This window comes from Lactuca serriola, chromosome 3 (genome assembly GCF_051521515.1).
Source record: "Lactuca serriola cultivar US96UC23 chromosome 3, Lser_US96UC23_V15, whole genome shotgun sequence".
In the NCBI taxonomy this organism is placed as follows: Eukaryota; Viridiplantae; Streptophyta; class Magnoliopsida; order Asterales; family Asteraceae; genus Lactuca; species Lactuca serriola.
This window is the reverse complement of record NC_136410.1, coordinates 143,173,275-143,198,643: the sequence shown is the minus strand read 5'-3', so window position 1 is coordinate 143,198,643 and position 25,369 is coordinate 143,173,275. Positions and strand designations below refer to the sequence as shown.

General features: G+C 38.2%; 1 pseudogene; it reads left to right on the top strand.

Moving 5' to 3' along the window:
* Positions 1 to 11,334: 11,334 nt before the first annotated feature.
* LOC145093217 (mitogen-activated protein kinase kinase kinase 20 pseudogene) lies at positions 11,335 to 12,827 on the top strand (annotated as a pseudogene).
* Positions 12,828 to 25,369: the final 12,542 nt, after the last annotated feature.

Here is a 25,369-nt window from a genome sequence, read left to right as displayed (position 1 = left end):
TTTTACCCCAGGTCAAAGTCAACTCTCAGACAAAGTCAACTCTCGGTCAAAGTCAACCCATAGTTGACCTGACTCGCCGAGTTGGGCCGCCAACTCGCTGAGTCCCTATTCTCACTCCTCGACTTAACTCGCTGCTACTCGTCGAGTATGGCATCGACTCGACGAATACTCTCCCGATCCAAGAACTCAGACAATCTTCATCCGACTCGCCGAGTCCTATGAACAACTCGACGAGTTGTTCTTGAGCTTAAGAAGATTGCCTTGGACTCGCCGAGTTGTATGAACAACTCGCCGAGTCCCTCCATCACTGAGTCTACTCTCAACTCGCTGAGTCCACTCTCTAACTCACTGGATCCACTCGACGCTGATAAAATGAAGGAATCGGGGACTCGCGACCCAACTCGCCGAGTCGTTCTTCCCGACTCGCCGAGTTGCCGCCATGCAACTGATTTTTACTCGATTTTGTTTGAATCCAACACATACAATTGATAGATCTGAGTCCAATAAGCTGATTTACCACGTAAAGTTTCCAACTTTACGTGTACAACCTCATGAGCAAGGGAAATAAGGCTAAAAGATGCACAAAATGGGTAGATCTATGGTTAATATGCAAAGTAACTCCAAAAAGACAGTAGATCTGGGCTCTACAACACCCCATCATTCAGATCTAAAGATATCTCGACTTATTAAGGCATTCATGCACACATAAGGCTTGGAACAAGCATCAACTAGTTCTTAGGAGAGCCCTAATGGAAGTTTAAAGCATATAACAAGAGGGAACTTCGAAAATACCTCAAATAACTCAGACTTGCCCTTGGATCTTTGCACTCCAACTCTTCTCCTTGCTTCCTTCTTCTTCTCCTTCTTCACACCTTCACAAAATGGCACCAAAAACACTTATAAGCTCTCAAGGGAGGATTAGGGTTTTCTCACTACGTTCACAGGGTGAGGGAGGCGAGAATGGGGGTTATAAGGTGGTTTAAATAGTGGGCAACCCGGGGATTTAGGGTTTCACCCAGACGGATGGACTCGCCGAGTCCAGGATATGGACTCGCCGAGTCCCTGGCTCACGCGTGCTCGCAGCCGCGACCCTACTCGGCGAGTCAGGCTATGAACTCGCCGAGTTCCTCTTGCAAAACTTACAACAATTACCAATGAATTAACATACCGGAAACGGGTCGTTACAATTCTCCCCCACTTGTCTCCGACTTTGTCCTCGAAGTCTGCTACGGCTGGATCTGCAAATAACTCTGGGTAGTGCTCTCTCATCTCCTCCTCAGCCTCCCACGTCCACTCAGACCCCTTCCGGTGCTGCCACTGCACCTTTACTAACTGAATTTCCTTGTTCCTCAAGGTCTTGGTCTTCCGGTCCAGAATTGCGACCGGTCTCTCAATATAATTCAGGCTGCTATCAACCTGAATATCCTCTAGGGGAACGACTGCTGACTCATCCACTAGACACTTTCTCAACTGAGACACATGGAAAGTGCTGTGGATCTGACTAAGCTCCTCAGGAAGATCTAACCGATAAGCAACCCGACCCACCCGGGCCAAAACCCTGAAAGGACCAATAAATCTGGGGCCCAACTTGCCCCTCTTCCGGAACTTGATGACACCCTTCCAAGGTGAGACTTTCAGAAGGACCATATCCCCCACCTGGAACTCCAAGTCCGAACGCCTCCTATCGGCGTAGCTCTTCTGCCGACTCTGAGCAGTCTGCAGTCTACTACGGACCTGCTGGATCAACTCAGTCGTCTTGAGCACCACCTCTGTGCTCCCAATGACTCGCTGACCGACCTCGCCCCAACAAATCGGGGTCCTACACTTCCTCCCATATAGCATCTCAAAGGGAGGTCGATCAATGCTCGCATGATAACTGTTGTTATACGAGAATTCCGCTAACGGAAGATACGTATCCCAACTGCCACCGAAATCTAGGACACATGCCCTAAGCATGTCCTCGAGAGTCTGAATCGTCCTCTCGCTCTGCCCGTCTGTCTGAGGGTGGAAAGCGGTGCTGAAATGGAGACGAGTACCCATCTCGTCGTGGAACCGCTTCCAAAATCTGGATGTGAAACGGACATCTCGGTCAGACACCACTGATACCGGCACTCCATGACGTGCCACGATCTCACGCACATAGATATCGGCTAACTTCTCCGCCGATATACTCTCCTGGATCGGGATAAAATGGGCACTCTTCGTCAACCGATCCACTACTACCCATATCGAGTCCACTCCACGTGCGGTCCGGGGAAGCTTGGTGACAAAATCCATGGTAATGTCCTCCCATTTCCACACGGGAATGTCTAACGGCTGCATCCTGTCGTGAGGTCTCTGGTGCTCCGCCTTGACCTTCCGGCAGGTCAGGCATCTCTCGACGTACCAGGCGACGTCCCGCTTCATGCAGGGCCACCAATAATCGGGTCGAAGATCTCGGTACATCTTTGTCGCTCCTGGGTGGATAGAAAATCGAGACTTATGAGCCTCGTCCATCAATACCTGCCGTACCCCACCCCAGTACGGTACCCATACCCTACCATGAAGCGTCAACAAACCCCGACTGTCGTAATCAAATGAAGCTACTCGGCCTACTATCCTCTCACACTTCTGCCTCTCCTCCTTGAGGCCCTCCATCTGAGCCTCCTTGATCCGCTCCAACAGTGGAGTGATCACTGTCATCCTCATACACAGATCCCTGATAGGGGCCGCCGACACCTTGCGGCTTAGGGCGTCGGCCACCACGTTGGCCTTCCCTGGATGATAAAGGATCTCACAGTCATAGTCCTTCAGCACGTCCAACCACCTCCTCTGCCTCATGTTCAAACTCGGCTGATCCATAAGATATCTCAAACTCTTGTGATCCGTGTATATAGTACAACGGACCCCATAAAGGTAATGCCTCCAAATCTTGAGGGCAAACACAACTGCCCCCAACTCCAAATCATGGGTAGGATAATTAGCCTCGTGAGGCTTCAACTGTCTCGAGGCATAAGCTATCACATGGCCTCGCTGCATCAGAACTGCTCCCAAACCTGTGATCGAGGCATCACAATAGACTACAAGGTCCTCTACTCCCTCTGGCAAGGTAAGGATCGGAGCCTCGCACAATCTCTGCCTGAGGGTCTCGAATGTTGTCTGCTGCTCCGGACCCCAACGAAATACCACCGACTTCTTGGTCAGTCGGGTGAGCGGCACTGCTATCTTGGAGAAATCCTGAATAAATCTCCGATAATACCCTGCCAACCCTAGGAAGCTCCGAATCTCAGATGGAGACTTCGGGACCTCCCACTGCATCACGGCCTCTATCTTGGCCGGATCTACCAGAATACCCTTCTGGTTGACGAGGTGACCAAGGAACTGCACCTCGCGCAACCAAAACTCACATTTGGAGAACTTTGCGAAAAGTCTCTCCCTCCTCAAAACCTCCAGCACCTCCCGCAGGTGCTCCTCGTGCTGCTCCTGCGTCTTGGAATATACCAAGATGTCATCTATGAACACTATCACTGACCGATCCAGCATCGGTCTACACACGCGGTTCATGAGATCCATGAACGCGGCTGGAGCATTGGTGAGCCCAAATGGCATCACCACAAACTCGTAATGACCATACCTGGTCCTGAAAGCAGTCTTCTGTACATCCTCATCTCTAACCCGCATCTGATGATATCCGGAGCGTAGATCGATCTTGGAGAACCAAGACGCTCCCTGAAGCTGATCAAACAAATCATCTATCCTCGGGAGTGGGTAACGGTTCTTCACCGTTACCTTATTCAACTCCCGATAATCAATACACATACGATGCGACCCATCCTTCTTTCTCACAAACAGGATCGGCGCTCCCCAAGGCGAACTGCTCGGCCGAATGAAACCCTTGTCTAACAGCTCCTGCAGCTGTGTAGACAACTCCTGCATCTCAGGGGGAGCTAGTCGATACGGTGCCTTGGCTATCGGAGCCGCACCAGGGACGAGGTCGATCCTGAACTCAACCTGTCTCTCAGGAGGTATCCCCGGCAAATCCTCAGGAAACACGTCCGGGTAGTCTCGAACAATAGGAACATCATCCACTGTCGACTTGCCCTTCTCCCGGGCATCCAAAACGTAGGCTACAAAACCGGCGCAACCCTGCTGAACATAGCGCCTCGCCCTTGCGGCGGAACAAAAGGTCGGTCCTCGCTGTGGCCTCTCGCCCTGAATCACCAACTCTCCCCCACTGGGAGTGCGAACCCTCACTAGCTGAAGCTCGCAATCAATCACCGCCCCATTGGGGCTTAGCCAATCCATACCCATAATAACCTTATTCCCTCGCAGGGGAATAGGTACCAGATCCACTGAAAACTGCTCATCAAATAACTGAAGAGAACACCCTCTGTGCACTCTGCCGACCCTCACGGTCCTATCATCCGCTATCTCAACCTCTAATGGACAATCCAGCTCCCCTGGAGCTCTACTGAACCTCTTGCTAAGCGCAAGAGATACGAATGATCGGGTAGCCCCCGAATCGAATAATACCAAAGCAGAAATGCCGTTCACAGAGAACGACCCTGAATAAAACATACAATCATAAGCAACATTTAATCAATAATAATAAAGAGATAAAAGGGAAGATACATACCCGTCACCACATCGGGAGTCGCTCGCGCCTCCTCTGCTGTCATCTGAAACGCCCTACTCTTCGCCACTGGCGCATCAGCTCGGCCCTGCCGGCCATCTGTAATCCTCAAGGTAGCAGGGGCAGGTGCAGCCACCTTCCCCGCTGAAGCTAAACTCGGACACTGGGACTTTTTATGTCCCCTCTGATTGCACTGAAAGCAAATCAGATCTGATGCTGCGACGGCAGTAGCAGGGGCCGTACAATCCCTACTCAAATGCCCAATCCGACTGCACTTGTAGCAGCCGGAACTCCCTGCCTTGCACGCTCCCTCGTGCAATCTCCCACACTTGCCACATCGACCGTGGCTCTGCTGACTCCTAGATCTGTGATCCGAAACCTTAGGCTTTTTGCCCGAACCGCCTGAACCCGAAACCGCCTCCAGTTTCCTCTTCTTCTCCATCTCAAGATCAATCTCCCTCTCCCGAGCTCTAGCACTCATATCTTCCAGCGTTTTACAGCTGGACCGGCTCACAAACTGGCGGATATCGCTCCGCAACATCTCATGATAACGGGCCTTCTTCATTTCCTCATCAGCTACATACTGAGGAACGAGAAGAGCCCTCTCCCTGAACTTGGCGGTGATCTCCGCCACTGTCTCTGTAGTCTGGGTGAGGTCCTGAAACTCCCTAGCTAGCTGTTGCACCTCAATGACCGGTGCAAACTCCGCCCTGAATCTGGTAGAGAAATCAGCCCAGGTCATGGCGTCCAATGCTGCATCATCCCCAATGGCATGCCCGACCTCCTCCCACCAATCTCGTGCCCTGTCCTTCAAAAGACAGGACGCTAATCTGACCTTGTCCCCCTCGGGACATCTGCTAGTGCGGAAAGCGTTGGCCACATCCGCCAACCATCTGCTGCTCGCTATGGGGTCTCGCGCCCCATGATAGTCTGGAGCTCCACATGCCCTGAACTCCCTGAAAGTAAGGGTGCGCGACCCCATCATGGCCGCCACCTCGGCACGGAAGGTGCCCAATCTCTCATCCATCAGCTCTAGAATCCCCTCCTTGATCAACCCGAAGATCACAGGAGTCTGCTCTATAATGATGCGCGTAATCTCCGAAGAAAGGAACTCTCGGGTCTGCTCATCCATGCGCTCATCCCCCGAACCTGAACCTGATCCCTCCCCGGCACCTCCGCTGCCGGCTGCTGGTCTCGAACGCAAAACCACCATTCTGAAACACATCACAACTACATCAGAAAACAGAAATATCTTGAGGGATCATTGATACTACAACTAGCTTCCTGGTCTTGTCTCAGCCTTTCTTGATTCGAGTATGGATCCTCTGCTTCCAGTAGTACGGGCCCATACTACCTTCCACATCTATCCGTACTTTCTTCAAGAACTGCCCTGACTCCACCAAGTCACTTCTACTACTACTGATCTCTGCTACTCTCATCCTAGGCTTGCCCCAGGGAAACCTCAGACTCAACTCAACTAGTCCTCAGCTACTGCAGGTCTCCTTATAATGCTAATTAACCATCACCTGAACACCATCACATGTGACGAAGATCAGATAATCCTTCAAGTAAAAGACCCGTCCCTATAACGGTTGGACTCAAACAAGAGCTGCGCAATAGGGCCAGTTCCAGCACTCTGGGATTATTTAACCCTGATCACATGTGGTGTAACGTGTTCACCTAATGGCTAACTTCCATCACTCAGAACTCCCACAAAGCACGAAGCAAGCAGCATTCGGAATAAGGGAACATACTTAGGCAAAACTATTCTCAAAACGAGAAACTGATCTAGCATGCAGTGCTAAGCCCATACTATCAGGCATAACCTAAACAGGCTATCCTACTGCTGTCTACTCAATACTAGCCTGCAATACTCATAAAGATGTAACACATAAAGCAGGCACATAAGGCATCCTCCTAGATCCTTAGTCTTATACTAGCATGCTGTTCTACTGAAGCTGGAACTGAACAAATAACTTGTATGGGTAATTTGGGAGTACTTACTTGAGCTCGGCTGATCGCATGCACCACACCCTTATCTTGTTTAAAAAATCTCTTTCTTCCTAAGTGCTTTCAAAATTCTTTTAGAAAACATTTTCCTTTTAAAAAAAATATTTTTATTTCCCCCTTAGTTTGAGTTCAGATACACCCGAAAGTGTGTCCGAATCCCTCAAACCAGGGCTCTGATACCAACTTGAAACGACCCAAAAATACGACCCAAAAATTTCGTTTTTCAACATAACCAAAAACCATAATCTGAGTGTCATAACATAAACCATACATGATGTATCTCAAAATAACAATAAAACACCATGCAAAAAAACTGTATCATATCCATGTTATATAAAAATCAAGAACCAATCAACTCCCAGGATAAAAGCTAAAGCTGTGGTGTGTGCGATGCCATCATCCCGAGCTCCTCTCTCTACAAGTGGAAGTACCTGAAACAAAACTGAAACTGTAAGCACGAAGCTTAGTGAGCTCCCCCAAACTACCACATACCATACAATACATATAAATCACATACTGGGCCTTGCCCACTGCATCAGACCGAGGTCTGGAACTAGCTGCATCGGACCGAAGTCCGGAACTGACCGGGACCTTGTCCCCTGCATCGGACCAGAGTCCGGAACTAACTGCATCGGACCGGAGTCCGGAACTGACTGCATCGGACCGAAGTCCGGAACTAACTGCATCGGACCGAAGTCCGGAACTGACTGCATCGGACCGAAGTCCGGAACTAACTGCATCGGACCGAAGTCCGGAACACATAACACAAAAATGCTTGAATCACAAAGACGTCAAGCCAGCTAGCTACTATATCAAACTAAAGACCGGACTACTGATAATTACACGGGCCGGCATTGTGGCCGTAGACCCGATCCTACTGAAAGGAGACTCACCTCGTGAACTGGCTGCTGAGTGAATAGCTCTGAGGGCTAACTGCTGCTGCTCCGGTATCTCCCTGGCTATAAGACCATAAACATACTCAATCAAATACTAAACACTGCACTGGGTAAAATGACTCTTTTACCCCAGGTCAAAGTCAACTCTCAGACAAAGTCAACTCTCGGTCAAAGTCAACCCATAGTTGACCTGACTCGCCGAGTTGGGCCGCTAACTCGCCGAGTCCCTATTCTCACTCCTCGACTTAACTCGCTGCTACTCGTCGAGTATGGCATCGACTCGACGAGTACTCTCCCGATCCAAGAACTCAGACAATCTTCATCCGACTCGCCGAGTCCTATGAACAACTCGACGAGTTGTTCTTGAGCTTAAGAAGATTGCCTTGGACTCGCCGAGTTGTATGAACAACTCGCCGAGTCCCTCCATCACTGAGTCTACTCTCAACTCGCTGAGTCCACTCTCTAACTCACTGGATCCACTCGACGCTGATAAAATGAAGGAATCGGGGACTCGCGACCCAAATCGCCGAGTCGTTCTTCCCGACTCGCCGAGTTGCCGCCATGCAACTGATTTTTACTCGATTTTGTTTGAATCCAACACATACAATTGATAGATCTGAGTCCAATAAGCTGATTTACCACGTAAAGTTTCCAACTTTACGTGTACAACCTCATGAGCAAGGGAAATAAGGCTAAAAGATGCACAAAATGGGTAGATCTATGGTTAATATGCAAAGTAACTCCAAAAAGACAGTAGATCTGGGCTCTACAACACCCCATCATTCAGATCTAAAGATATCTCGACTTATTAAGGCATTCATGCACACATAAGGCTTGGAACAAGCATCAACTAGTTCTTAGGAGAGCCCTAATGGAAGTTTAAAGCATATAACAAGAGGGAACTTCGAAAATACCTCAAATAACTCAGACTTGCCCTTGGATCTTTGCACTCCAACTCTTCTCCTTGCTTCCTTCTTCTTCTCCTTCTTCACACCTTCACAAAATGGCACCAAAAACACTTATAAGCTCTCAAGGGAGGATTAGGGTTTTCTCACTGCGTTCACAGGGTGAGGGAGGCGAGAATGGGGGTTATAAGGTGGTTTAAATAGTGGGCAACCCGGGGATTTAGGGTTTCACCCAGACGGATGGACTCGCCGAGTCCAGGATATGGACTCGCCGAGTCCCCGGCTCACGCGTGCTCGCAGCCGCGACCCTACTCGGCGAGTCAGGCTATGAACTCGCCGAGTTCCTCTTGCAAAACTTACAACAATTACCAATGAATTAACATACCGGAAACGGGTCGTTACAAAATGCCTAGGCTAGAAACACGAGTGTTACATTATGTATGCGTGATGTCTTTATGATTCATGCACGTTATATGTTATGTGTTATGTGTTCCGGGCTGCGATCCGATGTCGAGGTAAGCCCGATGTATGTTAATTTATATATTATGTGTTATGTGTTCCGGGGCTAGCCCGATGCCGGGGCAAGCCCGATGTACGCTGGTTTGTATGTCATATGTTATATGTTCCGGGCTCCGGTCCGATGTCGGGGCAAGCCCGATGCAGGTTATGTGATTATGTTATGTGCTTATGATGTATGTTATGTTGTGTATGTGTCGGGGTAAGCCCGATGCCAGGGCAAGCCTGATGCGGGGGTGAGCCTGATGCCGAACAGGAGTCTGATGTCGGGTTCGTCCCGATGCAGCTGGGCGGTGTCCTATAGTTGTTTTATGTGTGATATATTATGTGTATGATAAAAAACACAGATTGTATATACTAAACTTAAACGTTAAAAAGAAAGTTAGGAATAACGTTTTCATTATTGGGGTTAAAGTTTAAGAACTTTTGTAAAAATTATCTATTTATATATACATAAAGTTTGTTCAGTTTTTTTTAGTGAATTTAGAGATTACATTAAAATAAAGGGAAGGGTTGGAATGACGTGGTTCTTCTTCTTCTTATTATTCTTATTATTAATATTATTATTATTATTATTATTATTATTATTATTTTGTGGTTTTGTTACTTGACTGTAATTAGAATTAGATATAAGAAGTAATTTGAATTAGATACAATTGTTAAAGGGGAATTAGCAATGATCTTACCTGAGTCTAAGTGGTGTAGACTAGATACTTAGACTAGATGCTTAGGTTAAAGGGAGTGGTGCCAAAGTTACAATCAACGTAGGTACCACCTACGATTTGTCAAACTGTATCAAAATTTTGTTATTTACAGGGCGTGTGTTGCCAAGCTTGTTATGCTACTTTTTTTTCTAAAATTAATTTATATTACAAATAATCAATTTAAAAAAATTATTTTAAAACTAAAATTTATTAAACTTCAAAGGAAATTACAACAAACCTGAAAAAACACCATAGAATTTTAGACAAATTATTTTAATAAAAACTTAAACTTCATTAACTTGAAAAGAAATCACACTTGACATTAAAAAACATAATGAACTTGAAATTAAACTAACACACAACATAACTAGAAATTAAAACACACAACCCACTAGAAATTAGAAGAAAACGAGCTTAAAGTGGACATCATTTGTCGCACCGCCTCATAATTTGCCAAAACTCAACGGAAAGGTTTGTTAGTTTCTTCACAAAAAACATCGAGATCATTCACAAAACAAAGTATATTCATTTTCACCTTGCTCAGCTTCAGTCATCATCCTACGAAACACATTGTTAAACTGAACTGAAGTTGTGCTTGTATGTCACCATTTGGAGAAGATTTGATCATTACTTCGAGGTAGAGCGACTTTGCGGTGGTATCTTTTGGTGAGTCTCCTCCAAAAAGTAGTCGTATTGACGTTAATGTTGATTGAATCTTCTGTTACATCTACCCATGACCGAGTCAATATCATCTCTTCATCAATTGACTAAACATGATCCATTTTTTAGCGATATAGTTTTGAAAAAAGATAAAAATAAAAGGTAGGAGAAATGAATTAAGAAGATTTGAATGTGATGGGGAATGAATAATGATGTTATTTATAGTAGATGATATAAGGTTTAAATTTTGAAAATTTGAAGAAAAAACAGTTATATAATGAAAAGAGGGTATTTTTTTGAATAAGGTAATTTTTGAAAATGAAAAAATTGATTAAGTTGTAAAAGAAAAGATTATATATATATATATATATATATATATATATATATATATATATATATATATATATATATATATATATATATATATATTAAAATTAAATATTTCCTCTTTCATTGGTGGACACTAGCCGAGTGCCCTCGCCGAACTAGTGGTGCGGTGTGCACCGAAGCCAACAAGGCTATGTCATGCTCTTTACCGAGTCACTCCGTCAAGTCTAATATATTGTTAGTTTGACCATGGATATGACTAATAACTAGGGTTAAGGAACTAGGCTCCTTGTGATTGTGATGTAGCGGAAAAACTTGGACAAAAGATACAAGACCGGTTTAAAATTTGCATAAGTCCAATTTTGGGCACATGGTGGCAAAACTGCCAAATGCAAATAGTTTCAACGTAGATTGTGTCTAGACAGATTGTGCAAACGAGATTGTGGGAGTACTTGTGTAAAAAAGAATTATAAGTGTCCAATGTAACTTTATTTCGTTCAATGACTTGTTATCTATAGTGATATCCACAAGCAAAACATATCAAATATAAAATCTTATTTATATATGATTATTATCACAGTCACAAATGTCGACCTAAAATATACATGAAACATGATTATTATCACAGTCACAAATGTCGACTAAAATATACATAAAACATAAAATAAGTTATTGCTTATTTTAGTTAGATTTTCTTAACAATAAAGCTATCCTTTCTTAAATAAGAAAGTCGGCGAATATAATACAAATCCAAATCCAAATAAAGATCATATTTTGCAATTTGCACACTACGATGACCTATAAATACTTCCACCTCTCAAACACCCCATCGTTCGATTCACAATGGAGTGGGTAAGAGGCAAGACGATCGGCCATGGAAGCTTTGCTACCATAAGTCTAGCACAACCCACAACCCACAACTCAAATCTTCCGCCATTAATGGCGATCAAATCATGTGGCGTGTCTCACTCTGCTTCACTGATATACGAAAAACATATCTTAACTGAGCTTACCAATTGCCCGGAGATCATTCATTGCTTCGGAGACTGTTTCACCGTCGAAAATGGCATCAAGATTTACAATATTGCATTGGAGTACGCTTCCGGTGGCGATTTATCTTACAATTTGAAGATTTTCGGAAACTTCCTGTTGTCGGAAGTCCGGCGATATACAAATTCGATCTTGAAAGGACTTCAGTTTATTCACCGGAATGGGTTTGTTCATTGCGACATCAAGCTCCAAAACATTCTCTTACTCTCCGAAGGTGATAACGCCGACGTAAAGATCGCTGATTTTGGGTTAGCGAAGAAGGTCGCCGGAGATTCAAAGTCAAAATACGAAATTAGAGGCACACCGATGTACATGGCACCGGAGACGGTTGTTAGTGGTGAGCAGGAGCCACCGTCGGATATATGGGCACTTGGTTGTTTGGTGGCGGAGATGATCACCGGAAATCCGGCGTGGTTTTGCTCTGACATTGGCGCCCTTTTGTTTAAAATCGGCGTTGGCACAGAAATCCCGGAGATTCCTGGGAATTTATCATCTGCAGGAAAAGATTTTCTTGGGAAGTGTTTCTTGAAAGACCCAAGGAAAAGATGGACGGCTGAGATGCTTCTGAATCATCCTTTTGTATCGAAGGTGGAAACAGAAGATTGTATTTGTAGCCCTTCAATCTCCCCACGAGACCCTTTTGACTTTACGGTTTGGGAATCAGCGGAGTTGTTGGAAATGACGCAATTACCCTCACCGGAACTCTCAAATTTGTTGCCGGTGATTTTTCCGGCGACAAGATTACGGCGGCTGACGGTGGATGATGGGCCCAACTGGAGTGATTCAAGCAGGTGGATGAGAGTAAGATGATGCCAGCAATTTCTAAGTGGCAGATTCAAATAATTAAAATTTTGACACCGAAGTTTTTGTTAATTGAATTTTGGCCACGAATTTGTGTATACATAGCTTTTTGTTAGGATGACTTCAGTGAAGGGTTTGTTCTTTTTTTTTTTTTTGGAAAATTAAATTATTTAATTGTAATGTATTATTTTCTGTAAATAGAAAAGCATTTGTACCATGAAAGTAGGAAATGTTAGATTGAATAATCGAAGTACTGCCGGGCCTAGAGTATCCATAATAATCAATACTAGATTTTTATAGTTTTCTTTTAAAAAAAAAAAAGAATAAAAAGGCTTCTTTTCGATTGCTTGAACTTTTATCACTCAAGTTTTGTAAATTCGACGTAATTAAAAAAAGATTAGTAAAACTAAATTAAAATTTTAGGAAAGAAAAAGAAAGATTTGAAGAGAATTTGCTCATCTGTAAATGTATTCAAATTGATATGTATTTTTCATTTATAATGGTGTTCTTTATACTAGTAAAATCACTAGACATAATTAAGAATTATTACACATGTTTGACATATTTGTCGTTAAAGTTGAAAATAACTCTTACACATATTTAACACTAGGTTAAAACCCGTAGAACCCACGGATATTGATTTTGAATTGAATTTAAAAATTAATTATTTAATAATATTATATTTCATTAATTCTGATAACTTATGAATTTTAATATTGCATTCTTATAAAAAAAATGTATTTGTAAATATTTAATTACAAAGTAAATGGGAAGTATTTAATTAGGAATGAAGATTTTTGAAAACTCTTATTTTTTATGCATGATTATTCTTGGACACATGCAGATGATGCATTATGAATGTGTGTAATGAAATTAACATAAAATACAACAATACATAACTATAAAAAAAATACAGTAATATGATGGATTAAGTGTGATTTGCTAAAAATGAATAAAATATGCTAAAAAAAAGTTGGCTACAAATTTTGAAAAACTTCCTTATAAACAACATTGGAAGTTTTATTTGTGAGTTTGTCATCTTTATTTAAAATTAATAATTTTAATCCCTCTCTGCTCTGAACTCTAGATAAGGCAACATATAATTGTCCATGTGAAAAAATTGGATCTTTCAGAAACAAACCAACCTTTGATAACGATTGTCCTTGACTTTTATTAATAGCCATTGCAAAACATACGGCCAAAGGAAACTGTCTTCTTGTGAATTTGAAGGGAATCTTTTTTTTCTGATGGAGTTAAAGACATTCTTGGAATAAAAGTCCGATTTCCAATATTAGTTCCAGTTATTATACGTGCCTCAATAACACGTTTGCCCAATGATAACACCTATAGTCTTGTGCCATTACATAAGCCGTTTTTCTGATCAATATTTCTCAGTAACATTACTGGAACACCAAATTTTAAAACTAACTTATGATTTGGTAAACCGGATACTTTGAGACCATTTAATACATCAGGAGAGTATAAATTTGAATCAAATTGATCATGGAGATATTCGGATTCACATATGCTGTTTGAACTTAAATATTCAACTTCATCTCCTGGAAACTTCTAAGCAGACGGTCGTTTATTTCCTGGACAACTTCATTTTTTGGAGCAAGTATCGCTCTTTCTTGGAAATAATTTATATCGCTATAGTTCTCTAAAATTGAAGGATATACAAACTCAATTAAGGAACCTATAGGATCATGTGAATCATTAATGAGAATATCATCCGGAATATCGATAATCGTTTCACCGTCGTTCGGACCACCAAGTTTTCCTTCTCCTATATCCAACAACCAATTTGCAAAATCTCTTATTTTTCCTATATCTGATTGATCCCTTCCAACGGTTAGCCTCATGTTTTTTTGTTAATCTATAGACTTTGCAATGTTGCCATAAATATGAATAACTCAAAGAAGCATTTACAATGTTCTGTCTACTGCCACCCGGAACAACAGGTAGAATCTGTCTAAAATCTCCTCCAAAGACAATAACTTTCCCTCCAAATGGAATATTTGAGATGGTTGAATTTACACACCTTAATAAATCCTTCAAAGTTCGATCTAAAGCTTCAAATGCATGCTTATGGACCATAGGTGCTTCATCCCAAATTATTAAAGAGGTTTCTCTTATTAAGCTTGTCAACTCACCGTCTGGATTTATGTTACAAAAAGAATCCTCTGTAAGCTCAAATGGAATTATAAATCGAGAGTGTGCTGTTCTACCACCGGGCAATAATAAGGAAGCAATACCGCTTGAAGCAACATTTAATACAATATTTCCTTCAGATCTAATTGCTGCAGATATTGTTTTCCATAAAAAAGTTTTACCCGTTCCACCATAACCGTAAACAAAGAAGACACCTCCTTTATTTTCTTGAATAGCACTCATGATGTTTAGGAAAATGTTACGTTGCTCATTTGTTAATGCAAGAAACATACAATCATAGTCATTCTTTATCATGGGAACGTCGTAATCTAGCTCCTCGGTGATAAGCCGATTGTTTGAAGAAGAAACGGATTCAACATCTGGGTATGGCATGTTTTTGAAGTTTTTGAGAGTAGAATTGTTTCGAAGTAAAATTTGTTGTATTTCGAACAAAGTTAATTTCTTAAGTTCATATACTCCGAGTGACAATTCTACACGAAAATATTAAATAATTAATAAAATATGTCGTCGATATTTAATAATTTTATTAATAATTATTTAATGGTTGTTGAATAATAAAAATAAATTAATTTAAAAAAAAAAATAAGAAAAAATGTTATACCTGCAGACTTAAATCTTTGTCGTTGGCTATATAGAATTCCATCTGCCAAATATTCCCATGTATTTTCCCAAACGACCTCTGGTTTTGACATACTATTACACATCAATAATGTAGCAAATAAAAAGCGTAGATAAAAATCAGATCCAGAATGACTTGCTTCTTTAATTGCATCAATGTATTCCTTCTCATCATCTAATAGTCCGAGTGCATAACAAACATCTCTAAAGGAAGAATGTTTTTGACCATTTACCGTGCGAATATCATCAAATGATGTTCGTCCTTTTACTTTATTTAAAAGAATCCTTAAGAAATATGTTTCACCTAGTTTAGGTCAAACAGTATTGTATGGTTGTGTTATGCATTGTAGGTGTTGTAAATGAATTGACATTGTGAGTTTGACGAACAATGTTGGTTGATTGAACTGCAAATACAAATAAGTTATAAAACTTGTAAATATATGTATACAACTATTTAACAGTAAAAGATAAAATATAAAATACTAATACGGTTACAGTTATTGGAATTTTTGAACAGAAGATGTAATGAAGTACTTGGAAAGTTCGATGTTGTTTTTATTTTCTTCGATCTTTTATTTTCCAAATATATTTTTCTTTGTCTTCTTTTCTCTCTGGCCTGCAGGTGGTACATGTGTATTGTTATTTTCTGCATAAGAAGACATAGAATAGAATATGAAATGTGTAATTAGGTAAAAAAATATGTTTATATAATACAATTGAAGTTAGTTAAAATTAAATAACTAATAATAATAAAGTAAATGTATTTAAAAAATTACCTTTATGAATTCGTTTATTAAAATGTGTAACAATATTTAAAATTTTTAATTTAGTCATGTATAATATTTTTAAAAAAATAGAATCAATTGAAATCTTTAAAATTTTAAATAATATAAAATAGAAATTTTATATTTGTTTATATTGTGTATAACAGACTTTAAATAAAAATATTAAAGTTAACATGAGTTGGATTCAGATACAAATGTAGATATGGGTCGGAGTCAGATAAATTTTAGTCGAAGCGGACACTTGTAGTGTAGTCGCAGAAAGAACTCCAGCAATAGAAGTCTCAATACTCTACCAACAACTACCTCCTTACAACGACTCGAATCTTCCATACACTTTCGTCGAAGATTAGCCGTCAACGACTCTCCTCTATTCCCCCACAAGCGATCGCAATCAACATACCATGAAAGGGAACCTAGAAGATTTCATCTACTTTGCCGTCTCCTAGTCCGATTTGATCTCCGTGAAGATGAAAAAATACGATCCAAAGGTAGGCTCTCCTTCTTCCAGTGCGAAAATCAATTATTTCCCTAATGACCATCATGACTCGTGATCCTCATTTTCAACATAGGGCTTATTCGATTTACATTTGCTCTTTCCCTAATTTCAACAAATCTTGGGTTCGGATGATCTGAGGGGGTAAAACCCTAGTTCTCCATGGAAACAATCAAGGTAAAATCATGTGATACACGAAAATCGTCATGATTAAAACTTGATTATTGATCGTAAACATGTATTCCTGCGTATTTCTTTAAGTTTTAGGTGTTGTGACAACTGTTTGACAAGAGATAATAAATTTTGCTCTATTATTTGTAGATATTATAACAGATGAAGACATTCAAAAACCAATAACACAAAATTTTGTTACAACTTGTTACAACTTTGATGAAAAAAGAATCGCAGAACCAATTGAAACATAAAGAAGACAAATGAGGAATTTCGAAAAAGGTTATGATTTTATGATTCACATTTCGAAAAAGGTTATGATTTTATGATTTTATTGTTGTTGCATCTTTATTGGATAAAATATTGTTCCTGATTTTTTGGGATTTTAAAGATTACAACTGAAATTTATTTTAGTATACGATTTTCATCTAAAAAGTGAGTAAAGAATATTAGGAAACAGTATTTTAAATATACGAAATTTATAAAAGATCTTCATTGTAGCCCCCCTGTTTTTTTCTCATTCCTCCTCAAGGAATGAAAACGACCCATTTTACCCTTGATCTTTTGTTTTTTATTTAACTATTTATTGTTTTTGGGGTCTTAGTAGGAGTTATTTCTATGATGGTGTTTTAATCAGTTCGGGTTCTTGTGGGTATGTTTAGGGTTTTACTTCTTTAGGTGTTTTCTATTATATTTATGTGTAAGTAGTGTTACCCAAGTTATATTGGTGGGGCATTTATAGTGCCTAGGCTCTTGTTCTTCCAAAATTTGTGTAATTTAACTCTAAGAGCTTGTTTACTTACTTTGTGGTTTTTCTCCAAAGTAGCTTTGTAACTCTATAAGGCAATGCACTTTTAAGATTTCTAAAAAATAGCTCATACTTGACTCATTATTAAACCTTCACACCAAATTTGTTCAGTAATTTTCTTTTTCATAACTTTAAGAAGCTTAATATTACAACTATTTGAAATTTATACTACTAAATTTAAAGTAAGGACAAACACTAGAAGCTTTCAATGTAATGTCCCCTTCACGTTATAATTATCAGAATTGTCATGGTGAAAGTGTTCATTTATCATATGCCATAGAGTGTGCTGGTCGAATGGGTATTTTTGCTAAGTCTAGACATGAACATGTGATTCAGTTTTTAATATATAAGTGTATTTACTCAAGTAATCTTGTTAAATTAAAGTTCTTGATTGCATTCTTTTTACCTGTTCTTTAGATTGCAAATCTGGTCAAACTTCAGTGAGAGGAACAAACATTTGTGAGAAAAGTCATGTTCACCAATAGTCGGTTTCAGCATATTTTATTAATGAACAGGTATTCTTTTTATGTCACTTTTTGTTAAATATTGAGCTAAATGTTAGAAATAAAAATGTATTTCGAAAATTTTGATTATTTTAGCATCCTAATTTCATTTATTATTATTACAACATTGCACTCTGATAAATATACCAAGTAATAACAATATAATTCAAATATAAAGCAATTTTCATTTGTATGGTAGGGTAAACTTTTATAAGTATAACAGGGGTAAAATGGTCATTATTTCAAGACATAACATATAAAATTCATTTTTTTTCTTTTTAAATATAAAAAAAATGATATCAAACCACATGTTTTTTCGATATTAAGATATGAAGTTTTGGGTAATTAACAAATCATATGAACATTAATAAAATGTGGGCAATATCGGCCAAAGTGGAACCAAATGAACTCTCAAGCACAAATGAACCCCTCTACCATAAGTTGTTATGGGGAAAAATCAACCAAAGTTGAAACAGCTACAACAACTAAAGATACCACTAAGTGTAAGTAGAAGATCAAATACTGTTTAGGAAAACAATCAAAGACTGTAGTTGATTTTATTTAACATTAAGACATCATAAATATTCAAAATTAAAAAAAAATAAGAAATAATTCAAGCTATCTTTACAAGCAAATAAACTTCAAAATATATTAAATTTGCGTTAAACCCAAAATCAACTAACTTTTCCAATTTTTAACAATAAAAATATCCAAAATTATTAAAAACCAATAATATTTGACATCCTAAATATTCCAAAATAAGAATCATACCAAGCAATGAAAATATCTTTAAAACCAAAAAAAATGATCAAAATGTATTAAATGTGTGTTATAACCAATACTAACTCACTTCTCCATTTTTGGAATTATGAGTGCAGTTTCCTCTCCTGTTGACTTTCTTTTAGCCTTAGTTGAACTCAAATCATCTCCAGAATCAACATCATAAATTTATTGGAGGTTAGGCTTTAAAACATTTGATATATTGCTAGGAGTTGTTGCAGTTGACTTATCAACTGTTGAGGGTGTAAAACTTTCATTTGTTTGTGAGATCACATCCTAATTTAAAAAAAATAATAAGTGTTTAATTCGAAAAATTAAATATAAATAAAAGTTAATAAAATGAATTGAAAAACCTTTTGAACAGGCTGTACAACATCATCTGATTCCAAAGCAACTTGATTTAAGGAGACAGATTGAATACTCTAGAAAATAAAATGGAAATATGTTATTCCATATGTATTTAAACAGTTAAGAATTTTAAATGTTCAACAATAAAAGTTAATGTACCATAAGTTCTATTTTACTTTCCAATTCAGAAACAATGGACATATCTTCTGTAACTCTGAGAACTGTGTAGATGTTATTATAGTTGTTGACATTGTATTCTGTAATATCTACAGCAAAACCAAACTTGCGGTTTTTCAAAACATTAAGTTGCATTGGAAATAGTCCATCACTGTCTCCGGCCTGTAACATATATTTTAATAAATTAAAAAAAAAGTAAATGTTTTCTGATTTTAAGATATGAATAATATACCGCTTCATGTATCTTTTTCAACTCGTATGCACTTATATAGAATTGTAAGTGAAAATAGCAAACTTCAAGAAGGTACAAAACATCCTAACTAACAACTAAAACTGAAAAATTATAAATGCGCACATGATAAAAACCATTAATTCATATGAAATCATTTTCTAAATTCCAAAAATATTTTTATACTAAAATTTAATACAAACAAAAACCAATAATTCATATGAGATATTTTTTTAGATTGAATAAAAATTTTGATAATAAAATGGAACAAAAATATAAATTGCCCTGGTTCTGTTTTAATTTTTAATTATTTGATTGCATTCTTTTATGTTAATTTTTTACGTATTTATTTTGTCTGATTTAACTGATGGCATTTTCGGATTTACAGTTTAACACTGATTATGTATGTGAATTTACATACTAAATTTAGTGTTTCATTTTTTTATAGACTAATGTATAATTTCTAAACATAAACCTACCATCACACACACATCAAACACAACACACATGCATATAATATACACATTAATATTTTGTGTATCATCTTATATTATCTTAAAGTACAATGCTAAGAGAATGTTATGTGGCAAAGTGATACATATACACACACAGATATACATACATACACAAACAAAAACATATAAACACAAACATAAATGACCATTATGCCCCTGCAAGTGGTTTTGTAAAAATAAAAAATTAAAAAAGCTAATATTTTATATCATTTCATTGTAAAAAAAATATTGATATATGGTCTGTGATAAATAAAACATCCTTATATGGTCCTGATATAAATAAATAAGATTTTTATTGAAGTACAATGCCATAGATCAATATAAGATCAATAAAACTATGTAAAGAAGAGGAACATTTATGGAATTACACATATACCATTTAGTTATAATAGACTACATTAAACAAATACAGTAAATAACAATGTATTTTGTTTCATGAAAAGTGAAGAACTATGTAATTTGATTCCTGCATATTGTAATAGTTAAAGCTTCAGATCTGAAGCAGATTTGAATTTTTTTTAAAACAAAATCAAGATCTCAGGTTCATTACTATTTTCGTCTTTTTAACTGAATAGGTAGAAGAAGAAGATGATTAAGAAGAATTAGGAAAAAAAAGAAGAAGAATATCACTCATATAATGACAAAATGATAGATATTTTAATAAACTAACCTGATATTTGATTTTGGAAGCGTTGCAGAATGAAGAAGAATGAAGAAGAATACGCTTGAAAAGATTTCTATGGAGCAGAATTTCTATGGAGCGGGATGGTAAAAAGAAAAAAAAAACGTATGAATGGTATTTACGTTTGCAAAGAATATAGAAGATTGCGTTTGCAAAGAATAACAATGCAGATTTTTAGGGATTTAATTTTCAATCAAAGTAAACAAACTTTCAAATTTAATCGGAATTTTCGAATCTGAATATTGATTAACCTAATTTTTCAATTCATTTCCATAACTTTTATTCATTTAAAATGATTGGTTGAATATTTTGAAAGCATTTCATTGCTGATTTTCCGGGATTTATTGCATTTGGAATTAATGGCATTTACGTAAATATATAGATAAATAAAAGAGCGGGAAAAATCGATTTTGGGGGTTTAATAGATTGACACGTGGCAGAGTTCTACCTATTTATTAGGATTAGGATTAAGGTAGAAAATATTGTCATCCAACAATTTAAAACACTCCCCCTCGGATGACATCATTTTAAATCAGAGCTCAACTTTGAAATATTGTCTCATTAAAAACCTTGTTAAAGAAAACAAAGTGAATAAAAACTTTAGCGGAGGGAAAAAGAGTGCAGTATATAGTTGAATCCCCCTCATTCCGATGTTATAGACATGTTTTCTGAAGATTGTAGCATGAAGTGCCATCATAAACGGTTTGTTGCATTGTTGCTACATTGAACATATTTTATCTTAACTTGATGGACTTTTATAAGCTCTTGAGTATACTCAAAGAATTTTGGAGGTATATGTTTTGTATTATAGCTCTTGATATATCATTCTTTCATCTGAGTGACACATGTTGAGTTATCTTCATATATTAAAGTTTGACCTATATCCTTCTCAAGTCTACATGAAGTTAAAACGAGTTGTGTCGTCGATCTTAACCATGCACATTCTTTACTAGCTTCATTTAGTGAATTACTTCAACATGATTTGATGATGTGGTAACAAGTGTTTGCTTCTGAGAACGCCAGAAAATTACAGTACCTACATTAATAAATATGTATCCAGTTTGAGATCTAGCTTTATGAGGGCCAGACATATAACTTGCATCTGCATAACCAATCAAGCATTGTTTTGAATTGTTATGATAAATTAACCCTAAATCAGTAGTTCTTAGAACGTATAAAAAATATGCTTGATCCATTTCTAATGTCTTTTTTGTCGGGGATGAACTGAACCTTGCTAGAGAGTTTATAGTGGACGAAATGCCAAGTCTAGTACAATTGGTAAGATACATAAAGGCCCCGATTGCATTAAGATATGATACTTCTAGACCAAGGACTTGTTCATTTTCTTCATAGGGACAAATGGATCTTTGTCAATATTTAATGATCTAACAGCCATTGGAGTGCTTAAAAGATTGGTATAGTCCATATTGAAATGTTTGAAGACTCTTTGTGTATAATTTGATGGATGCACAAGTATTACGTTAGACATATGCTCAATCTACAAACCAAGACAATATTTGGTTATACCCTTTACTTGTCAAATAATCGCTTAAATGATTGTACCACATGCATCCAGATTGCTTTGACCTATACAAACATATGTTGAAACATGAATAGTGAACCTCTAGCAATCACTCAAGTTCTGATGTCAGTTGAGTCTGAGATAAGTCAGAGATGTGTAGATGTTCTGAGATAAAGATCATTTTGAGATGAAGGTCAATTTCGAGATTAGAAGCCTGTCTAAGCATTTAATGTTGTTTATCTTATTAGTGATGTAACATTTGATAGGACATTTCTGTATGTATCTTTTGGATATCAGATTGTCAAACACTGAGTATTATCCAATCCTACGAATGTTTGTTAGTTTCTACCATGTTCCTCCTTCACTATATAAGGAGTGAACGTTTTCACCATTAATACAAGTGAACAATTCAAGTTTTATACTAAGAATAGCAAATATTTTCTTCACGTCATATTCACTTTTCCTTCAAGTCAAACTTCTTTCACAACAATCTTATTGTTCCTCAAATATCTTTGCTTTGATTATACTCTAAGTTTTCTTCATTTACTATCTTGAATACTTTGTTGAATATCATCTTCAAGTCTTAACTGGTATTACCAGATTCAAATGGAACCTTTATTAAGAGTAGATGTTGATCTTAAAGATTAGCTCAAGGTTTGAGTTTTCAAACCTTGTCCATGCATATTGATTATTTGTTCTCAAAATTAGTATCAGAGCTTGAGTGGTTGTCCTTTGAATCCATAAGAACATAGTATAGTTGATTTGAAATTACCTTGGTACTTCAGTCATTTATGTGTTCAGGATAAAAGTTCTTCTCTATACCACTTCTGCTCTAATATCTTAACTTCAATGGTTGCTCCTAAATTTCAACAAATGTATTCAATGCAAATAAAAAACAACGTGGGTTGCCCTTCTTGTGCCCCACTGCTAGTTTTTGAAGAATATGATCACTGGAAAGTCATAATGGAAAGGTTCTTACTTGGTAAGGAAAAAGGTGAAGAAATATGGAGATCCGTGAAAGAAGGTCCACATGTTCCGGTCAGACAAACTGTAAGAGATGCTGCTACAACTCTCTTGAGCCAAGATGAACATCGTCAGGAACCTCTCACTTCTACCGACATAGAGAAACTGCATGCAAACCAAGTTTCATTTTCTGAGATGGTGTTTGGTGTTCCTCTTTCTCTCTTTGAGCACATTAAGTTGTGCAAATCTACTAAAGAGATTTGGGTCACTCTCCAAGACATGTTCGAGGGATCAGAAAACATGAAGGATAAGCGGTTGACTTCGGTCGTGAACGAGTTCGATACTTTCACCATAACTCCAGGTAAATCAGTTGCCTCGTCTTCCAACAGATACTGAATCCTCATCAACAACATGACAGCTCATGGGATTGTCCGAACTCCGTCGGAATACAATCTCAAGTTCATAAATAGTCTTGGTAAAGGATGGGGAAATGTGAAATCGTGTCTTCAGAGTAATGGATCACTGAAGAAGCTGGATCTTTACTAATTGTTGATGTGTTTCAATGACATGAATCAAATGTTTCTCAAACATTGAGAGAATTCTCAGGAGGTCCTCTATCTCTTATTAGTTCTTTTGATCCTCAAGTCTTGAACCCTTCTGTTTCAGAACCTTTCAAAACTGTTATTCCACCTATTCCATATGTTCAACCCTAGCCACCAACTCTACCTGCTCTTGCTAATTCTAACTATCAGTTTGATGGAGACCTTGATCCTGAAGCGATGGACTTCGAACTTCGCTTTCAACAAGAGTTTGTCATACTATCCATGAAATACAAGTGACCATGGAACCCCACTCACAAACCATACCAATTCCATTTCCAAGCTCCTTATCAAATTAATCCCCAACCATTTCCCAAACCCTTAGAAAATCCACCTATCTACAAGCCAAACATGTCGACACCAAGTCACTCCTCAGAATCCCGTGAGATTCCAAAGTCAGACAAGTCGAAGGTCATTTGTCACATTTGTGGTCATGGAAATCACTTTTTCCAAGGATTGTATGGATGAAGTCATACAGAAACTAAAGATCAAGGACTTTTTTTACTATGCCCGTTGAGCCCAAGAAATGGCTGCAAGTGAAAAATATTTCGTCATCATTGTGTCAAGAGATGTGGAAGGATATTGGTCAACTGGAGATGAAGATGATGTGAGTTCTAGAAGAAACATGTGTCTTATGGCTAGACAAACAATCGAATGCGATGAAGGCTTCTGGTCATCTGGATCAAAAGGAGATGATGAAGATGTTGAGTCCAATTTTAGCTACATGACAACAAATTATCCACCAAGTCGAAGCATCATTCAATAGGTAAAATCTATGATTACTGATAATAATTTTGATTTATCTCTTTGTGGACCATATCTAACCCATATCCAATTAGATATGAACATCATCTATAAAGCCTATGAGTCTACCATAGAAGCAAGTGAGAAGATGGAAAGTGAATTGATTCGTCTTAAGTTACGTTTTGAGGATATGAAGCTTAAAATAGAGTCGTTAGAGTGTGAACTTGTAATGGTACAAGATGAATGTATCATTCTTAAAGAAAAATGTGAAATCACTTATTCTGAAAGGCATGTATTAATTTCTGATAACAAACGTGTGAATGCCACAATTGATGCCTTGAATTATGCCATAGACATTCTTGAAGCCACTAAATGGATGACTCATAATTTTCGTCATCCTTGGTCCAAAGCACTTGGTCTCGGAAGCGATTTTCCAAAACTAATTGCTCGTCCCTTGAAGGAGTTACAAGATCTAATTTGTATGGGAGACGTTCCAAACCACACATATTCGGATACCCCTATCTCACCATTGTCACTCCTTCCTGAGACCTCGTACCGATATTCATCTCTGATTCCTGAGTTTCAACCCATAGTTATCAAGTGTCCTGATTCCATGCCTCTTCCACCTCTGATACCCCTGGACCTGAATCCGACTTCGGAATCCCTCCCTAGCATTGTAGTTCAAGTTCCAAACCACAATCCTCCTAACAATTGTGTTGTTGAGGAAATAATTTCTGAGACAACTGGACCTGACTCAGATAAATTAGATTTTGTCTAGG